Source organism: Myotis myotis, unplaced genomic scaffold (assembly GCF_014108235.1).
Source record: "Myotis myotis isolate mMyoMyo1 unplaced genomic scaffold, mMyoMyo1.p scaffold_m19_p_12, whole genome shotgun sequence".
In the NCBI taxonomy this organism is placed as follows: Eukaryota; Metazoa; Chordata; class Mammalia; order Chiroptera; family Vespertilionidae; genus Myotis; species Myotis myotis.
The window spans coordinates 14,101,927-14,117,134 of NW_023416316.1; the positions used below are offsets into that span (position 1 = coordinate 14,101,927).

General features: G+C 49.2%; 1 protein-coding gene across 2 annotated transcripts in view; it reads right to left on the reverse strand.

The window, feature by feature from the left end:
• The window catches only part of GGTA1 (glycoprotein alpha-galactosyltransferase 1 (inactive)), a 52,138-nt gene extending 37,822 nt beyond the window's left edge, over positions 1 to 14,316 (reverse strand). For both annotated transcript variants that reach the window (XM_036329895.1, XM_036329893.1), the window contains exon 1: positions 14,188 to 14,316. The gene's annotated coding sequence lies outside the window, so the exon portion shown is untranslated. The remainder of the gene's footprint in view (positions 1 to 14,187) is intronic.
• Between the last annotated feature and the right edge of the window lie 892 nt (positions 14,317 to 15,208).

Genomic DNA, 15,208 nt, shown 5'->3' on the forward strand with positions numbered 1-15,208 from the left:
TGACCTTGTCAGTGAATTTCTATCCTCCGGTTTCCAGAGAACGTTCTTGTGTAGAATGAATTCAGGAACCAGAAGGGGCTCACCACTTAAAAACAATGCAAATCCATTTCCTCCAACACACCCTACCCCAGAGAAATGTGGAACTAACATTTAAAGAATTCTGCTCTGCAGGGCAGCCAGTGCGTCTGCCTGCCAGGGTGCCCTCTGTCCCAGCCACAATGGTTCACCTTCCCTGGCCCCTGCACCCTCTGCTCAGGGCTGGCTCAAGGGCAGATAGACCAAAAGGTAGCCTCCAGGAAGAGGACACTGTGGCTCCACCCAAGTGTGGCCCCTCACTGACTATATGGCCTTTGGCGCTTCAGTGTCCTTATCAAACCAGTGGGAAGAAAGGCACGCAGAGTTGTCCTTGCAGGATTGCTGTGAGGGTTAAACGGTGCTGCCTGAGTGTCTGCTAAGATGTTGGATACATAATAGGTGCTCATAAACTTCCTTCTTTATGTCCTAAAAGTTCCCTATCCAACATTTACACGTGTCTTGGTGGGACGCTACAGGGCCTTGGCGTGTACCAAGTGTAGTTAATGCTGAGTGGCAAATTGCAGGGTTACGGTAAAACAATGGGGTGGAGAGAGGATCCTTCAGACCTGAGGTTCAAGGAAGGCTCTGGAGGAGGTATGGGAGGGAAGCTCAGGCTCCCACATTGATTGGCAGGCACAGGGCCCTTTCACAGGCAATGTGTGCGAGATACAAGAGCAGAAAAGCAGGTTCCACTTCAGAGATGAAGAAACAGAGGCTCAGAGAGGTAACTGGTGTATTCAAGGCAACACAGTTAGGAAACAGCCAGTTTTAGGGTTTTCTAAAATTCCCCTGGCGTGAGCTGGGAAGATGTCCCGGAAATACCAGCTGGGCCACTAACTCATTTGTTTAGTTAGTTGTTTACCTCCTGCCTCTTTCCTTTAAAAACAATAGGTTTCCCAACTCATCTACAAAATGAGAATACTGCCTCGGGACCTTTGCACATGCTCTTCCCGCTTCTTGGGACACCTTTTCCCAACCCCCCTCACAGCCATTCACCCTCCACCTGTGCTTTTGGTTTCAGCCACACTGTCATTCCTAAGGAATTCTCCCCAGGGCCTCCCAATTCTCCTGGGTAGCACCCTGTTCTTGTCCTTTAGGGCACTAACCCCTATCTGGATGCACATGTGTGATTATTTGAGTCACAGAATCCATGGTATTTGTTGTATGTTGATTCCATAAACATTGATTCAAAGGCCAACTCTATGTAGTTTTAAGAAAGTACTACCCTCCCCATCCACCTCCACCCCGTTTCGCAGACTCTCATATCTGAAACATGGGAGGTGGCTGGGCCCTTGTTAGATTTCTGCCAGCTCACACAGTCTGTGATTCTATCATCCACCCCTCCCCCCAAAAAAAGTCAACAACAAAGAAAATAAACCAAACCAAACCCAAAACCATTGTGATTCCAGCAAGCTATGTGACCCAGGGCAGGTTCTTACATTCTCTGGGCCTCAGTTTTCCTGTCTATCAAACGAAACACTTGGGCTCAATCTTCTAGGATCTTCCCACCTCTAACAATCGTAATTCCTACAAGGAAGGCTCCACCCTCCCATTGCCCTTCACTTTGAGCTTAGTTCAGCCCAAGCACACAAACAGGAAGTGACATCCAGGAGCCACACAGCTGCTAGTTTCTCTGCAGCAGGGGCACCGATGGGGGAGCAGAGTTTCTAAACTTTGCAGCTAAAGCCAGGGCTCCATGCCCAAGACTTTTCACAAACGGTGAGTGGGGAGAGCGCTGTCGGTATCTGCTGGGCCTCCCAGGCCACTGCCACCCTGGTGCATTCACAGGGTTTACCTTCCAATCCCTGCAGAGTAACAGACTGCTACTCTGATGATTGATTGAAGGTGGTAAAACCCCAAGACACAGCAGGAGATGGAGTGCAGGGCTCCTGGGCTCCAGTGAGCCCCTGTGTGACCTTATGGAAGCTCTGGCCCCTCCCTGGGCCTGGGTTTCCCAGGGGGATGAAGTTGGGGCTGTGCCAGCTCCCCTTCACTCTGATGTCTTCTCTCTGAAGGCAATGTGGTGCCATAGTGAAGGGCACCATCTCCTTGCCCGTGTCTGAGTCCCAAACCTTTCCCTTACCATGTGGCCTGGGAAATTTCTTCATCTTGCTGTGCCTCACTATCCTCATTTGTAACACTGATGAAAAGGCAGGGCCCCTCCAAAGGTCCCAGAATAGCATCTGGAGTGAGTGAATGCCCAGAAAATGCAAGCTCTTTTTGTTTTATAATTACTCTTGGTTCTGCAGCAGGTCCCTTTACTGGTTTGACCACCTGCAGAAGGGCAAGGAAAGCCCTTGAAGACCACGTCCAAGCCCCATCCCTCAGAGAAAGCACATCTGAATCTCAGTTTGAGACAAACATGGCAGGAAACGAAACTATAGGGGAAGGCAGAAAACCCTGTGATGAGCCCCAGGTTTGAGGGCCAAAGCCTCAGGCCACACCCAGACTCAGTAGCAGAGGGAGGGTCCGGCCTCTCCCAGGCTCCCCCAGGAGAGGACGACCTTTCAGAGAGGAGAGGAGAGGAGAGCAGTAAGACACAGAGGCCGGGCCGGGCCGGTAGTATCTCTGTGGCTACCTCTGCTCTGAACCTCTCGGATAAAGAGGGGGCTGGACCCAGTCATCTCGGACCCAACAGATAATTCTGGCTGACAGGACTGTTGGCCTCTGACCCCCGGAAACATAGAGATGTGGGTGGCACCACCTCCCTTGGGTCCTCAACGGGAAGGTCCGGGTGCCAGCCCAGATTGCAAAGAGAAGGGACTCCAATACCTGCTTCTGCCAGGCCAACTGCTGTGAGAATGAAAGGAGCCCTGACCACATCCCCAAGGGACGACCCCAGGGGTGTGGCTCTCAACAGGCGCTACACACAGATGCTGTCTGTCCCTTCACGAGGAGGCACAGAAATGGATAGTAATTCATTGTTATTGTATTTTACCAAAGTATCAGTCCATGGAGCACTAGGAATAAAGAAAGGAGGAAAGGACTGGCCTTCTACCATGCTGCCCATAGACACATTGTCCTGCCCTTTATGGCCACCCATTTGGCTCCAGTGGGCTGTGTTCAAGGTAGAGCACGTCACCCAGTGGCAAATGCCTTGGGCCTCCCAATATCTGCTGCCACTGAACAGGCTGGGGCAGCCTGGCTTTCCTTCAGATAGCCCAGAGGCTGCACAGGGAATAGGCAGGGACATTCAGGGAAGCCATCTGCACTGTGTTAAAAGGGTCCACAGGAGAAAAGAGGAAAACCTAAGAACCAGTGTGCTAGCTCCGACCCTCGAAGGTGCTCAGGGGAGGATCTGTTTGGCCATGCTGCATAGAAGGGTCTTTATCAGATATAGAGACGTTTTATAGCTGAAGGGAACGCTGGGGGTCTCTGCTCAAACCCTTTTACAGATGAAGAAAAAGGCTCAAAGCAAGTGTACTTTAGAGCAGAGGCAGGATTTGAACCCTTGAAGGCTCCTTGCCCTACCTCCATTCACTGGGTCAACCAAAGGGTACTGAGGGCCTATTGTATGCATAAGTGTTCAGTGGTGAACCAAACGGAAGTACTCTGTTCTCACTAGAGCTTGCATTCTAGTTGGCAAATAAATAACATTAAAATTTAACAAATCATTCAATAAGGAAATAATTTTAGGTGGTAAAAGGGGTTATAAAGCAAATAAAAGACACGGACATGCTACAGTGACAGCGGTGAGGTGAGGGCACTGCAGCTTGGGGATGGCCTATTTGTGCTGGTTTCTCTCTGGGGTCCCCAAGGACCTTGCAACCCGGTATTGTGCTGGAGTTGGCTCATGCTGGCTTGCAAGGGCCAATTGTCAAATTTTTAGGAATTTGGCAAGCAGGTTGTTAAACACAGCCATTATTAAAAATTAAATTATATAAACTCACACAGCCATTATTAAAAATTAAGTTATATAAACTTACAGCTAAATGAATTCTATTAAGAACAAAGGTAATCATCAAAACTCATTGCTTCCTAATAGTTTTATGACACAGTAAACTCTTGAGGTCACTGAACTCGATTGCATCTAGGCAGAGAGGAAAATAACAGTATGTTCCCGGTTCCTCAGGCAGCAGCAGCTCGAGACTGGTTATGGTGGAAATACTTATATTACGAAATGTGACAACTACCACCTTTCATTTTTCAAAGAGCCGATCATGAATCGTGGAGCAGCACAGCGGGCCTCCAGCATGAACCCAGGCCCCGTGTTTATAGCAGTCTGTGCTCTTCCAGCGAGAGGGTGTGAGATGTGTATGTGTATGTTGGGGTGGGGGGTGTACAAGGAGCCTCCTGTCACGTAGGTGTGAACTTTCCTCTTCCTTTTTTAAGGCTTCCACCATGAGGAAGCAAATCTGGGATCTCTAAACAGGCCTGTCTCTTCCTACCAAAGAATCTCTTCAACACTATTTATCAAGGGTCTGTAAGATGGTGGTTCATTCATGTATTTATTTCTGATCAATTAAATCCTATTGTGAGTATCCAGAGGAGATTTAAAAGGATGCTAAAGAGAATCTCTTTATAAATGTGTATGGTCCCCTCTGAATTCCGCTAGATCAGCGGTTCTCAACCTGTGGGTCGCGACCCTTTTGGGGGGTCCAACCACCCTTTCAGAGGGGTCGCCTAAGACCATCGGAAAACACATATATAATTACATATTGTTTTTGTGATTAATCACTATGCTTTAATTATGTTCAATTTGTAACAATGAAAATACATCCTGTATATCAGATATTTACATTACGATTCATAACAGTAGCAAAATTACAGTTATAAAGTAGCAACGCAAATAATTTTATGGTTGGGGGTCACCACAACATGAGGAACTGTATTAAAGGGTCGCGGCATTAGGAGGGTTGAGAACCACTGCTCTAGATTGCCACACATTGGGCTTCCTTCCTCTGAGGACATAACTGTTCTCCTAGCAGCAGAGTGAAGTTATTATTATTTTCACTACTACTAATGATAACAGTGGTGCCATTTAATAGTGCCACACGTCAGGCAGGAGACAGTTAAATTACTTCTAAAATCCACACTAACCCATTTTACACATGAGACTATTGAGGTTGAACGGTTCAATAACTTGACTAAGACCAGGCTGCTGCTCCGAGAGGTCCCCAGACTTCCTTCCTGCACTGCAGCTCTGGGACACTCTTTACACCTGCAGGATCCTGTGGCACTACGGGCTCCCCCATCTCTGGTGGCTTTGGTGGACTTTGTGACTGCTGAGCTTTAGTGCCAGGAGCCCCCTCCCACCACCAGCGCAGAGCAACCCAGATGGGCCTGGAATGCAGGAGAGTGACCTAAGGAAGTGGCACGAAGGTCTGGATGCCGGTGAAATGTTGCAGGAGCTCCATGGCAGCAAGAGCTATAATCAGCTCCTGTGCGAACCCCTAACCATGCTGTCTACTGCCCGACTTCTAGTGGTTCTGGCCAGCTTGGTTCTCCCGCTGTCCCAGGGATACTGTGAACAACCAGAAAATCCTTCCAATGCATGCCTCTTCTGCCTCAGTGAGCTGGAATCTCCATCTGTTGCTTGCGACCATGACTTCTGACCAGGACAGCTTCTCATCTGCTGCTCCATATATCAAACCCAAACGTTTCCTGAGTATTTTCATGCTGCAAAATGCCTTCCTAAGCACTCAGTGAAATCTGCACATAGGAATAGTAGTTCTCCTTTCCTTTGCGCAGCTCTGGCTAACATGTAAAAATCTGCTATAAAAAAAGACCCCATGAGAGTATTGAGGGTCAGCGGCTGAGAAACTTGACTAAGACCAGGCTGTCTCCTCTATAGACAACCACAGAATTAGTCAACGGAGAGCAAGCCCAGACTCAGTCCCTGCTCTCAGGGAGCATTTGCCCCTTAAAGAAAATCCTGCCCCTGAGTCTGAGAAGTGTCTTGTCTTTCCCCACAGATGCCAAGCAAGTTCCTCCCAGGGGCAGCTGGCCAGCTGCTTTGAGGACGTGTGGTTTCCCTGAGGGAGGAGAGAAGAGGGCAGCTGCACTTCTGCATGCAGATGCTGCCAAACTCAAAGTCACCCCTCTGGGCAACTGGCCCATCGCCCTAGGCTCGCTCGCTCCCTCTGTGTCCTCTCGGTGCCCCTCCAGTCATCAGGGCTGTCTGGCTTCTGGAACAGCCAGGGGAATGTCAGAATGACAGGTTTTTCCGTCTCTTCTTTCTGCCTGAAACTTCCCTCTTCACCCTCTAACTCTGTTTAAGGGTCACTTCCTCAGGAAAGCTCTCCCTGATCACCTCCTTCACAAGCCTGTTCCCTGTGACACCCACCCTGCCTTTGTCCTTCACGGCTCCAGCTGTGCAATTGGTTGTTTCATGACCATCTCCCAAGCTAAATCCTAGCCCCTGGATGGGCAGGGACTGTGTCCACCTCTGTGTCTCCGGTCTCTAGCGCAGCATATAGCAGGTGCTCAATAAATTCCGGGCATGCTAATAAGTGAGTGAATGTATGATGGTGGCTTGGTGGATGTTGAATAAATATCAGATTCAGACATGAATCTCTGGAACAGGTGCCCAAACTGGCAAGTGGGGGCCAAAACTGTGGGATCCCTCCAGGCACAACAGCTGCTTCTCCTTGTAGGCTTTTAGTTTCAGTGTTCACTTCCTACAGGATTGGACTTGTTGTCTAATAGCAGGTGTTGCTCAGAGAGAAGTTCGCTAGATCACAGCCTAGTGCCATTTTGCTGGCAGGGAAACTGAGGCTGCAACAGTTCCCATCGCTGGCAGCACCAGCACGGGGTGAGACAAGATCAGCTCACTTTCAGCCCAGAGCTCTTTTCAGTGTCCCACCCTACGAGGGGCCACGTCCGAGGCACTTAAAGCAAGGCTCCTGAAGACAAGAGCGCCCAGACCGGGAAGGAATCGCAAACATTTATTAGCTGTATTAACTAATCACAAGTCCCAGCCCCTCTCTCCGCAGCCTCTTCCGGCTGCTGCTTTGTGCGCTGGGCATGGATCTGTATCCAAGCATCTTTCTCTGAAGCTGCCTCTACCTTTGAAACCATCCCCCACCCCTTGCACCTCACCCGAGTCTCCAAACCACACTATGGTTGGAGTCAGGACAGGGCTCTCCTGCCTCAGTTCTGCCACTTCATTCTTGAAAGACTTTGGCCAAAACATTAAAACTTGAAGCCTCAGTTTCGCCATATGTAAAATAACTCCCAATTTACAGACCTCATGGGGTTTTTGTGAGGCTCAAGCAAGACGGATCTATGATCTCACTTTTTAAACTGTCCACTAGTGCAGAGAACTCTAATGTTAATAATCTTATCATTATTTTTCTGTTTCCCCCCAGGGTCTTGCTGTCAACCCATAGCCACCAGCTGATCTATCCCAGGGCCCATTCTCTCATCCAACCTCATGACAACATTCAACCATGCTGACCACAGGCACCAAGAAACCCTCTCTTCCTCCGACTTCCCAGACGTGTTCTCTCTGGGCTCTCCTCCTCCGTCTCAGGTCACTCCCTCTCCCAGTGAGGACCTGGCCCAAGGGGCAACGCCACACTTTTCCCCGCCTTTCACATCCGCCAAGGTCACAGGGCTTCAGGGAACCACAGGAAGCACACGCCCTTCACCCAGCTCCCTTGCAAATGCTTGCATGGGGCTCCCTGGGTGCTCACAAATGTGAGCACTAAGCCTCCGATCTCCACCCTGCTGCCACCAACACCTCTCCTTTATAAGATGCTCTCTGGCAATAAAAATAATGCAATGACCCCAGGAGCTCATCTGGGCACGTCCCACAGCCAGTTCTGGATGGCATGCGGCCGAGTTCTCTGGCCTCCACCCTGGACTTGGACAAGCTGAACAGATCAGCTCTTCAGCTGGAGATTTAGATGACATATTTTTACTTCCTTTTTTTAGAACTGAAGGACATTTTTAAAAATTAGTATTTTGGGGGCTTTACTGAATGTATTAGGATGATGTTGATTAACCAAAGTATATAGGTTCCAGATGTACAATTCTGTAATACATCATCTGTATATTGTATTGTGTGTTTACCACCCCAAGTCTGGTCTCCTTCCATCACCATTTATCTCCCCTTTAACCTCGCTACTTCCCCCATCCTCTTCCCCTCTGGTAATCACCATACTGCTGTCTATGAGGGTTTTTGTTTTTTGTTTTTGTTTTCTTAATCTTTTCACCCAGCCCCACAACTCCGAACTGAAGTGCTTTTAGAAATAATTCTGGATTGAATATACTAGATGATAACCCCTTTGCTTTCAGTCCATGGACCAGACATACATCACTCTTTGACTTCCTGAACAAACTCACCTGGACTCCCTCTCTCAGAGAGGAAGGAAAGCTCCTGTCAGCAGCCCTTTCAGCCTGGGCTACATGTGAGGGGCCCTGCCCCACGTCTGATAGTCATTAGGGATGCTAACTCAGGCAGCGGGCCTCCAGAGACACACTTACTCACCACAGTGGGTCAAGTAAGGAGTGGTCCCAAACAGTGTGCCCACTGCTCCAGCAGCTCCATGACACCCAACAGAATATAACTGCAGAAGTGTGTTGGAAGATGCCCAGGGAGCTGGGGGGAGCATGAGGAGTACCTAATTCATGGGAGGCAGGATGAAGAGATTGGTTTCGCAAAGATGATGATGATGAAGCTGGGTCTTGAAAGATGAACAGGAATCTGCAGGTGAGTTTGGGGAGGAGATGGGGAGGGCATTCCAAGCACAGGGAGGAAAGCCCAGAGGCATAAAACCTGGAGAGGGTTTCATGAATGATAGTAGTTCCCTGAGGTTGGAGCAGAAATTCTAAGGAGTGAGGTGATGAGGGTGATGAGAAGTGTAGAGAACAGCTCATTCAAGACCTTGACTGTCACCTATCAGAATATATGTTTTATCCTGAGGTCAGGGGGAGGCTTGGAAAGACTGAAAAACCCAATTAGTTGATGTCTGGAAAGAAGACTTAGGTGACAAGATGTACCAGAAGACATAAGACTGGAGTGGAGAGAGGGCATAGAGCGGAGATCCAGGCTGGAGTGGGGTGCACCTCAACTGAGCAGGAACAGTGGGGATGGAAATGAAAGAACGATTTAAAGAGTTGGTAAAGAGGTAGGATTAAGTGACCTAGGTCATAGATTTTATGACTTAGATGCAGGAAAGCAAGGTAGGGGGATGACTCCCAGACAAAGGATCCATGTGTGCAAAGATATAGAGACTTGAAAGGGCATTGCCATGCTTGTGCAAACGGGAACAATTGTACCAAAGCCCAGGCTGTGATGGGGATTCCCTTAGATAAGTGGGGATCTGTATCAGGGAGTTATTAACAAATCTATGTGGTCAACTGGATTATGGCTTCCAAGTACCATTCCCTGCCAATAAGCAGAGTATATACCTCTGACCCATTGATTTTTGGACTTGGTCAAATGACTGGCTTTGACCAATGGAATATGGGTAAATGTGGCAGTCTGCCAGTACAGAGTGAAGGCTTTAAGAGGTATCACATCACCTCCTTCTTCTTCCAGCTCTCACCACAAAAATAACGAATAGCTCCTTCAGCTTGGGTTCTGTGATGAGAAGACAAATGGAGCAGATCTTCTGTCTGGCTGGCACCTGGAGCAGAGCCACAGAAACCGTGCAGCTGCAACTGCCCTACAGCTGACATGTAATGTGAACCATGAGTAAACCTTTGTGGTCACAAATTAAGACTTGGGTGGTTAGTTGTTACACAGCATAGCTGCACTAAGCTAACTGATACATACTTTATATGTGAGATAAGGGAGCAGATGGTGAAGAACCTTACATGTCATGATTAGTTGTGCATATGGAGAGTCAACAGGGAATTTTGATGAGCTTTCTCATCTTCATTCATTCACATCTAATCTCAGAGGTGGGGACATCCATCCTCCTTTCAGAGCCAACCCTCTTCATTCCCTCCTGCTCCTCTATTGCTCTATTGTCCATCCCTTCCCTCTCCTGCACTGAATCCTCCCCCTGAGCCCATATCTCACTTGTCTTTTCCATCTGAAATTATTTCCTTCATCCTGTTTTCCTACAGCTATAGCTGGATCTTTCTCCTGACCTTCTGGAAAGAGTTGAATATACTTACCATCTCTACTTTTTTCTCTCTCACCTATCAACAATCTAGCTTGCCTGCCCCACATTCCACTGAAACTGCTCTCAGTATTTACTTCAGTAATCTCCAAATTGCCCAATGCATTTTCCAGTCCTCATCTTCCTGGACTGCTCAGCACAATTTAGCCTGGGACTAAATTCATTATCTCCCCACCTCAAACATTTCTATTTACTAGTCTCTCAGCTAGTGGTTTCATTATTTATCCAGTGACAGAAGGCCAACACAAGATAATGAATTCTGTTTCAGACTTGCCCGAGTTTCTAGTGCCTTTGAGCATTCAAGAAGAGATATGCACAAACCGCTGTTAAACAATGAGTTGAGGGCCCCAAACAGAGATCTAAACTGGAGATAAAGATGACTGTTAGAGAGGTAGCATTTAAAGCCTTAAGTCTGGATGAAATTGCCTAGTTTACAGAGTACAAATACCAGGTCTTTAAATCTCAGGTAATATAGAGAGCTCTCCTGAGCCAGAAATTCCTATTCCTAAAGTCAGAGTTCCAACCATCATTTAATTGCTTCTCTCCCAGGTCATGGCTCCTAGCAGCCTCCACACCATCATCTTATTTCACATTCTGCTCTCTGCTCATGTTGTCTTCTCCAAGAACTCTTAAAAATCAATCATGAAACAAAAGGTAAAGATACCACTGCCCAGTCAAAATAAAAAAGACTGACAATACCAATTCTTGTCAAGAATGTGGAATAATCACACATACATTGCTATGGCATGTAAAATGGTATACCTTGTGACTCAACACTTTTACTACTAGGAAAAAGCAAATGTCCACAAAAGAATTCTATAAGAAATAACAGCACAGATTGAGAATAACCGAAATGTCCATTAATAAGAGATTAAGTAAGCAAATTATGGTACATCCAAACAATAGAATACTACTCAGCAACCAAAAGGAACCAATTACTCATATACCCAACAACACAGACGAATTTAAAAGACACTTTGTCCAGTGAAATGAGCCAGATGTGAGACATACAGGATGATTCCATTTACATGAAGCCCAAGAATAGGCACAATTAATCAGTGGTGAGAAAATCAGAAAGTGGTGACCTAGAAGGGCGGAGAGAAAATCAATTGAAAATGGGAACTTTCTAGGATGATGTAATATTTTATATCTTATTTTGGGTGGTGGTTAGTTACAAAGGCGTAAACAACTGTCAAAAGTTGTAAACACTTTAGATGTGTGGATTTTATTGTATATAAATTACACTTTAAAAGTAGAAAAATAAAATACTTTTAAAAAACTTTATTGATTGATTGATCTGAGAGAGGAAGGGAGAATTTGTTGTTCCACTTATTTATGCATTCATTGGTTGATTCTTATATATGCTCTGACGGGGGGTGGAGAGGGTGGTCCATATGGGACAATGCACTAACCAAATGAGCTACGAGCTATCCGGACAGGGCAAAATACTTTTAAAGTATCTGTAAAATAAACACTAAAATAAAAATAAAGGGTAGAAAGCATTCATTTCAAATACAATTATATTTATATTATGAATGTACCTAGATAAGTGCCCAGTCCCCCCACTTAATGCTGCCCCCTTTCAGCCACTCTTCTTGCACCCTTGTCTCCATTTTGATAACATCTGTCCATTAGCCATTTTCTTTTTTTTTTTTTAATATATTTTATTGATTTTTTACAGAGAGGAAGGGAGAGAGATAGAGAGTTAGAAACATCGATGAGAGAGAAACATCGATCAGCTGCCTCCTGCACATCTCCCACTGGGGATGTGCCCGCAACCCAGGTACATGCCCTTGACCGGAAGCGAACCTGGGACCCTTGAGTCTGCAGGCTGACGCTCTATCCACTGAGCCAAACTGGTTTCGGCAATTAGCCATTTTCTAGCCATCATAAGAGATGACTTAATGGAAGGGCACACGCCTTAGAAGCAGACAGAGCCTGCCTTCAAACTCAGCTGCAATTTAAGAGCTGAACACCCATGCGTGAACCTTCTCTTCCTAAACTGTGAAATGGGTTCGTGATATCTACCCTACCCTGCTGGGCTGGGCTAAGACGGGGCAGTGTGCTGACTAGCTCCTGGGGAACCTAAGTCTTTTTTATTTTTTTTTACCTCAGCCTATGAAACCAACTCACATACGAAGGTCCCCCTAAAGTCCTGGAAAAGCTCGGAAGATGAGACTCACTGGCTTCTTCTCCTAGAAGGGTAAGGAGGCAGCCCTTGGGCCCTGGAGTTAGGGGATAAGTGAGCTGGTGCTAAGAGCTGGAGAAATGACTGCTTAGCAGTGGTTCTCAACCTTCCTAATGCCGCGACCCTTTAATACAGTTCCTCATGTTGTGGTGACCCCCAAGCATGAAATTATTTTCGTTGCTACTTCATAACTGTAATTTTGCTACTGTTATGAATCGTAATGTAAATATCTGATATGCTATATGTGTTTTCCGATGGTCGCAACCCACAGGTTGAGAACCGCTGGCTTAGAGCCACAGTGGCCACGGAAAGGTATTCTCTCGCCTACAAGTTAGGAGATACCGTCTAGCTACTGGAGGCTCTTGCCCAAATCACTTTGCACACCTCTTGACTCAGTTTATCCAAGCTGGATCTGAGGAATTTGATATCAAAAACAGCCTCTGGGGTTTCCCAATAGAAGGAAGGGAAGCCAGAGCCTTGCCCCCAGGGCTCCCCTCCCCCACCGTACTGGTCCTTGAGCCAGGATCCCAGAAACACAAATTGAAATCTCCTGGACCCGTAAACCCTAGAGACTCTTTCCCTGTTTCCACCCTGTCTTATTCCATCATTAAACACCTGTTACTTAGAACAATAACTGGGGTTTGCACCTGCCCCCCATCTGGTAGGGGAGGCAAGGTACACCCAGAGATAACTCCAAGCAAAGGCTCAGCATAGCCAAGGAAGCACAGAAGTGGAAAAGAAAACCCATCTCCTATTACGCTCTCCCCCACAGGCGCCCCTCCACACTTGGCCTTTCCTCACTCAGAGCAATATTCCTTTTTCCGAGCTATGGAAACTGAGGCTGTGTCTGGAAAAGCATCTCCCAGCTAGGAGGCAGCAAGGAGGGCTCCTCCTGCATCTCCTGCCTCCTGAAACACACCTATTTCCAGGTGAATGAAGAAGGCAACAGGCGCCTGCCTACTCAGCAGCCAGACAAGGGCAAAGGACAAGGAAAGCCACAAAAGCAGCCGCCTGGGTCTGGGTTCCTTCCTCGCACGGTCCTCCTCCTCCTCCCTCCCTCCCATCCGGAAGATTGGGGAATCTCAAGTTGTTCTTCTTTGCCCACGCCTGACATTTTTTTCCACTTTACTCTTTCTTGGACGCCTTTCAAGAGTTTGTGCAATCATTCTGTTTAGCTGTTTTTCTGCCATTTTCAAACGTGGGGTGGTGTCCCTTTCGGGTGAGAACGGCGTTACTTGAAGAGTTGAAGGAGCCCTTTCACCTCCTATCACCCCAAACGCAGTAGGCCCTTCGCTGCCAAAGTTACAAAGTCTGAAACTTTCCGCATGCCGGGGTTTTGGCTTGGTGCTGGGCTCTGCGAGCTCTCACCTCCTCCCCTGCGCCCCTGCGCTCCGGAGTTCGTGCGCCCCTCACCCTACCACCCAGAGCTATCCTCTTCCCATCCAGTCCTGGGCAAGAGCTATGTCTCCTTCCTGCCCCAGAGACGGGGACAGACTCCTCACTGCTTTAGAGACTTCCTCGGCGGTCCTGCCCATGCCCCCGAGCCTCCCCTCTCCCGCCCCCTCCCCGCGGACCGGGTGCAGACACCTCGGCCACCAGCCCCTGAGGCCCCGGTCTGGAAGGCTGGGCAGAGGCAGCGACAGGGACCGGATGAGGACAGCGACGGGGTCAGGTTTGGAAGGCAGCGACGAGAACAAAAGCAGGGACACAGTCAAGGCAGAAACCGGGCAGGGCCGGAGCGGTGGCCCTTCTCCTCTCCCCACCACGCCCGCGCCCCAGCCCGCAGCCCCCGGGCCTGGCCCCGTTCGCCGCCTCCGGGAGGCTCGGGCGGCGCCCCGCGGGACCCACCTGATCCGCAGAACTGGGCGCGCTTGGAGAGGGACCACGCCTCGGCTCCCGGGAGCGGCGGCAGCCTCGGCTGTCCGAACTGCGGCCGGGCCGCCTCCGCCCGAGCCCGGCGGGGGTGCCGCCTGCGCTCCGGCCACACGCCGGACGCTCTCCTCCAAGGCAGCGGGCGGCGCGCAACGGGCCGGGGCGCGAAGGAGCAGGGAGCTCTCGGCAGCGAGCGGCGCACTCCCCGCTCGGCACCGCCCGAGGCTATTTATGCAAAGCGGGTCCCGCCCCGGACACAGACAGAGCTGCCGACCACGCCACGGCTCCTTTGCTGGTGCGTGTCTGGTGGCCTGGATGCAGAGAGGGTGTTTGTTTCATTTCACTCAGGCAGAAAAAAGCCTGAAACCAGCAAAAAAAAAAAAAAAAAAAAAGACGGTGACGGTGGCTGGGCCTCTGCCCCCTCGGGCCGGCACGTGGTGGAGGTGGGGGTGGGGGTGGGGGTGGGGGTCGGGAGTCAGAGGGTGGGGTGGGGTCTGTTGTCACTCTGCTCTGCGAGGAGCGGCCTCCGCGCCCTGACGCACCGCCACCCTCGGGGGAAGCGGAGCGCCTGGGAGGTCCGAGCCACCATTGTTTCCTGGGGAAGGAAGCGCGCACAGGCCGACCGCGACGGGCGGGCTCTAGCGCTCCCAGCCGGGGGCCCCCGAGTCCTGAGCTCCGGAAGTGAGGGGCTTTTCCCCGGGCACCTAGCGGTCCTGCCGCGGCTTGCTCACAGTCTTGGTGATCTTGGAGCCCAGAGTTTCTCTAACGGGCTTCTCCACAAGAATTGTTTCGAAGGGAACAAAATACATGTATTTCAGAGTGGGTGCTTCTGTGCCGTGTGACGTCCATTCACTTCTGGGAAGTAGATGTAGGCGCATCCGACTGCCCTCACTTAGCTGGAAGGACAATCATCTCAGTCCCAGCCTGGGGCTCAGGACCCTCTATTTACTGGTGGAAATTCAAAACTCCCTTTTGCCAGGATCATTTCCAGTGAACA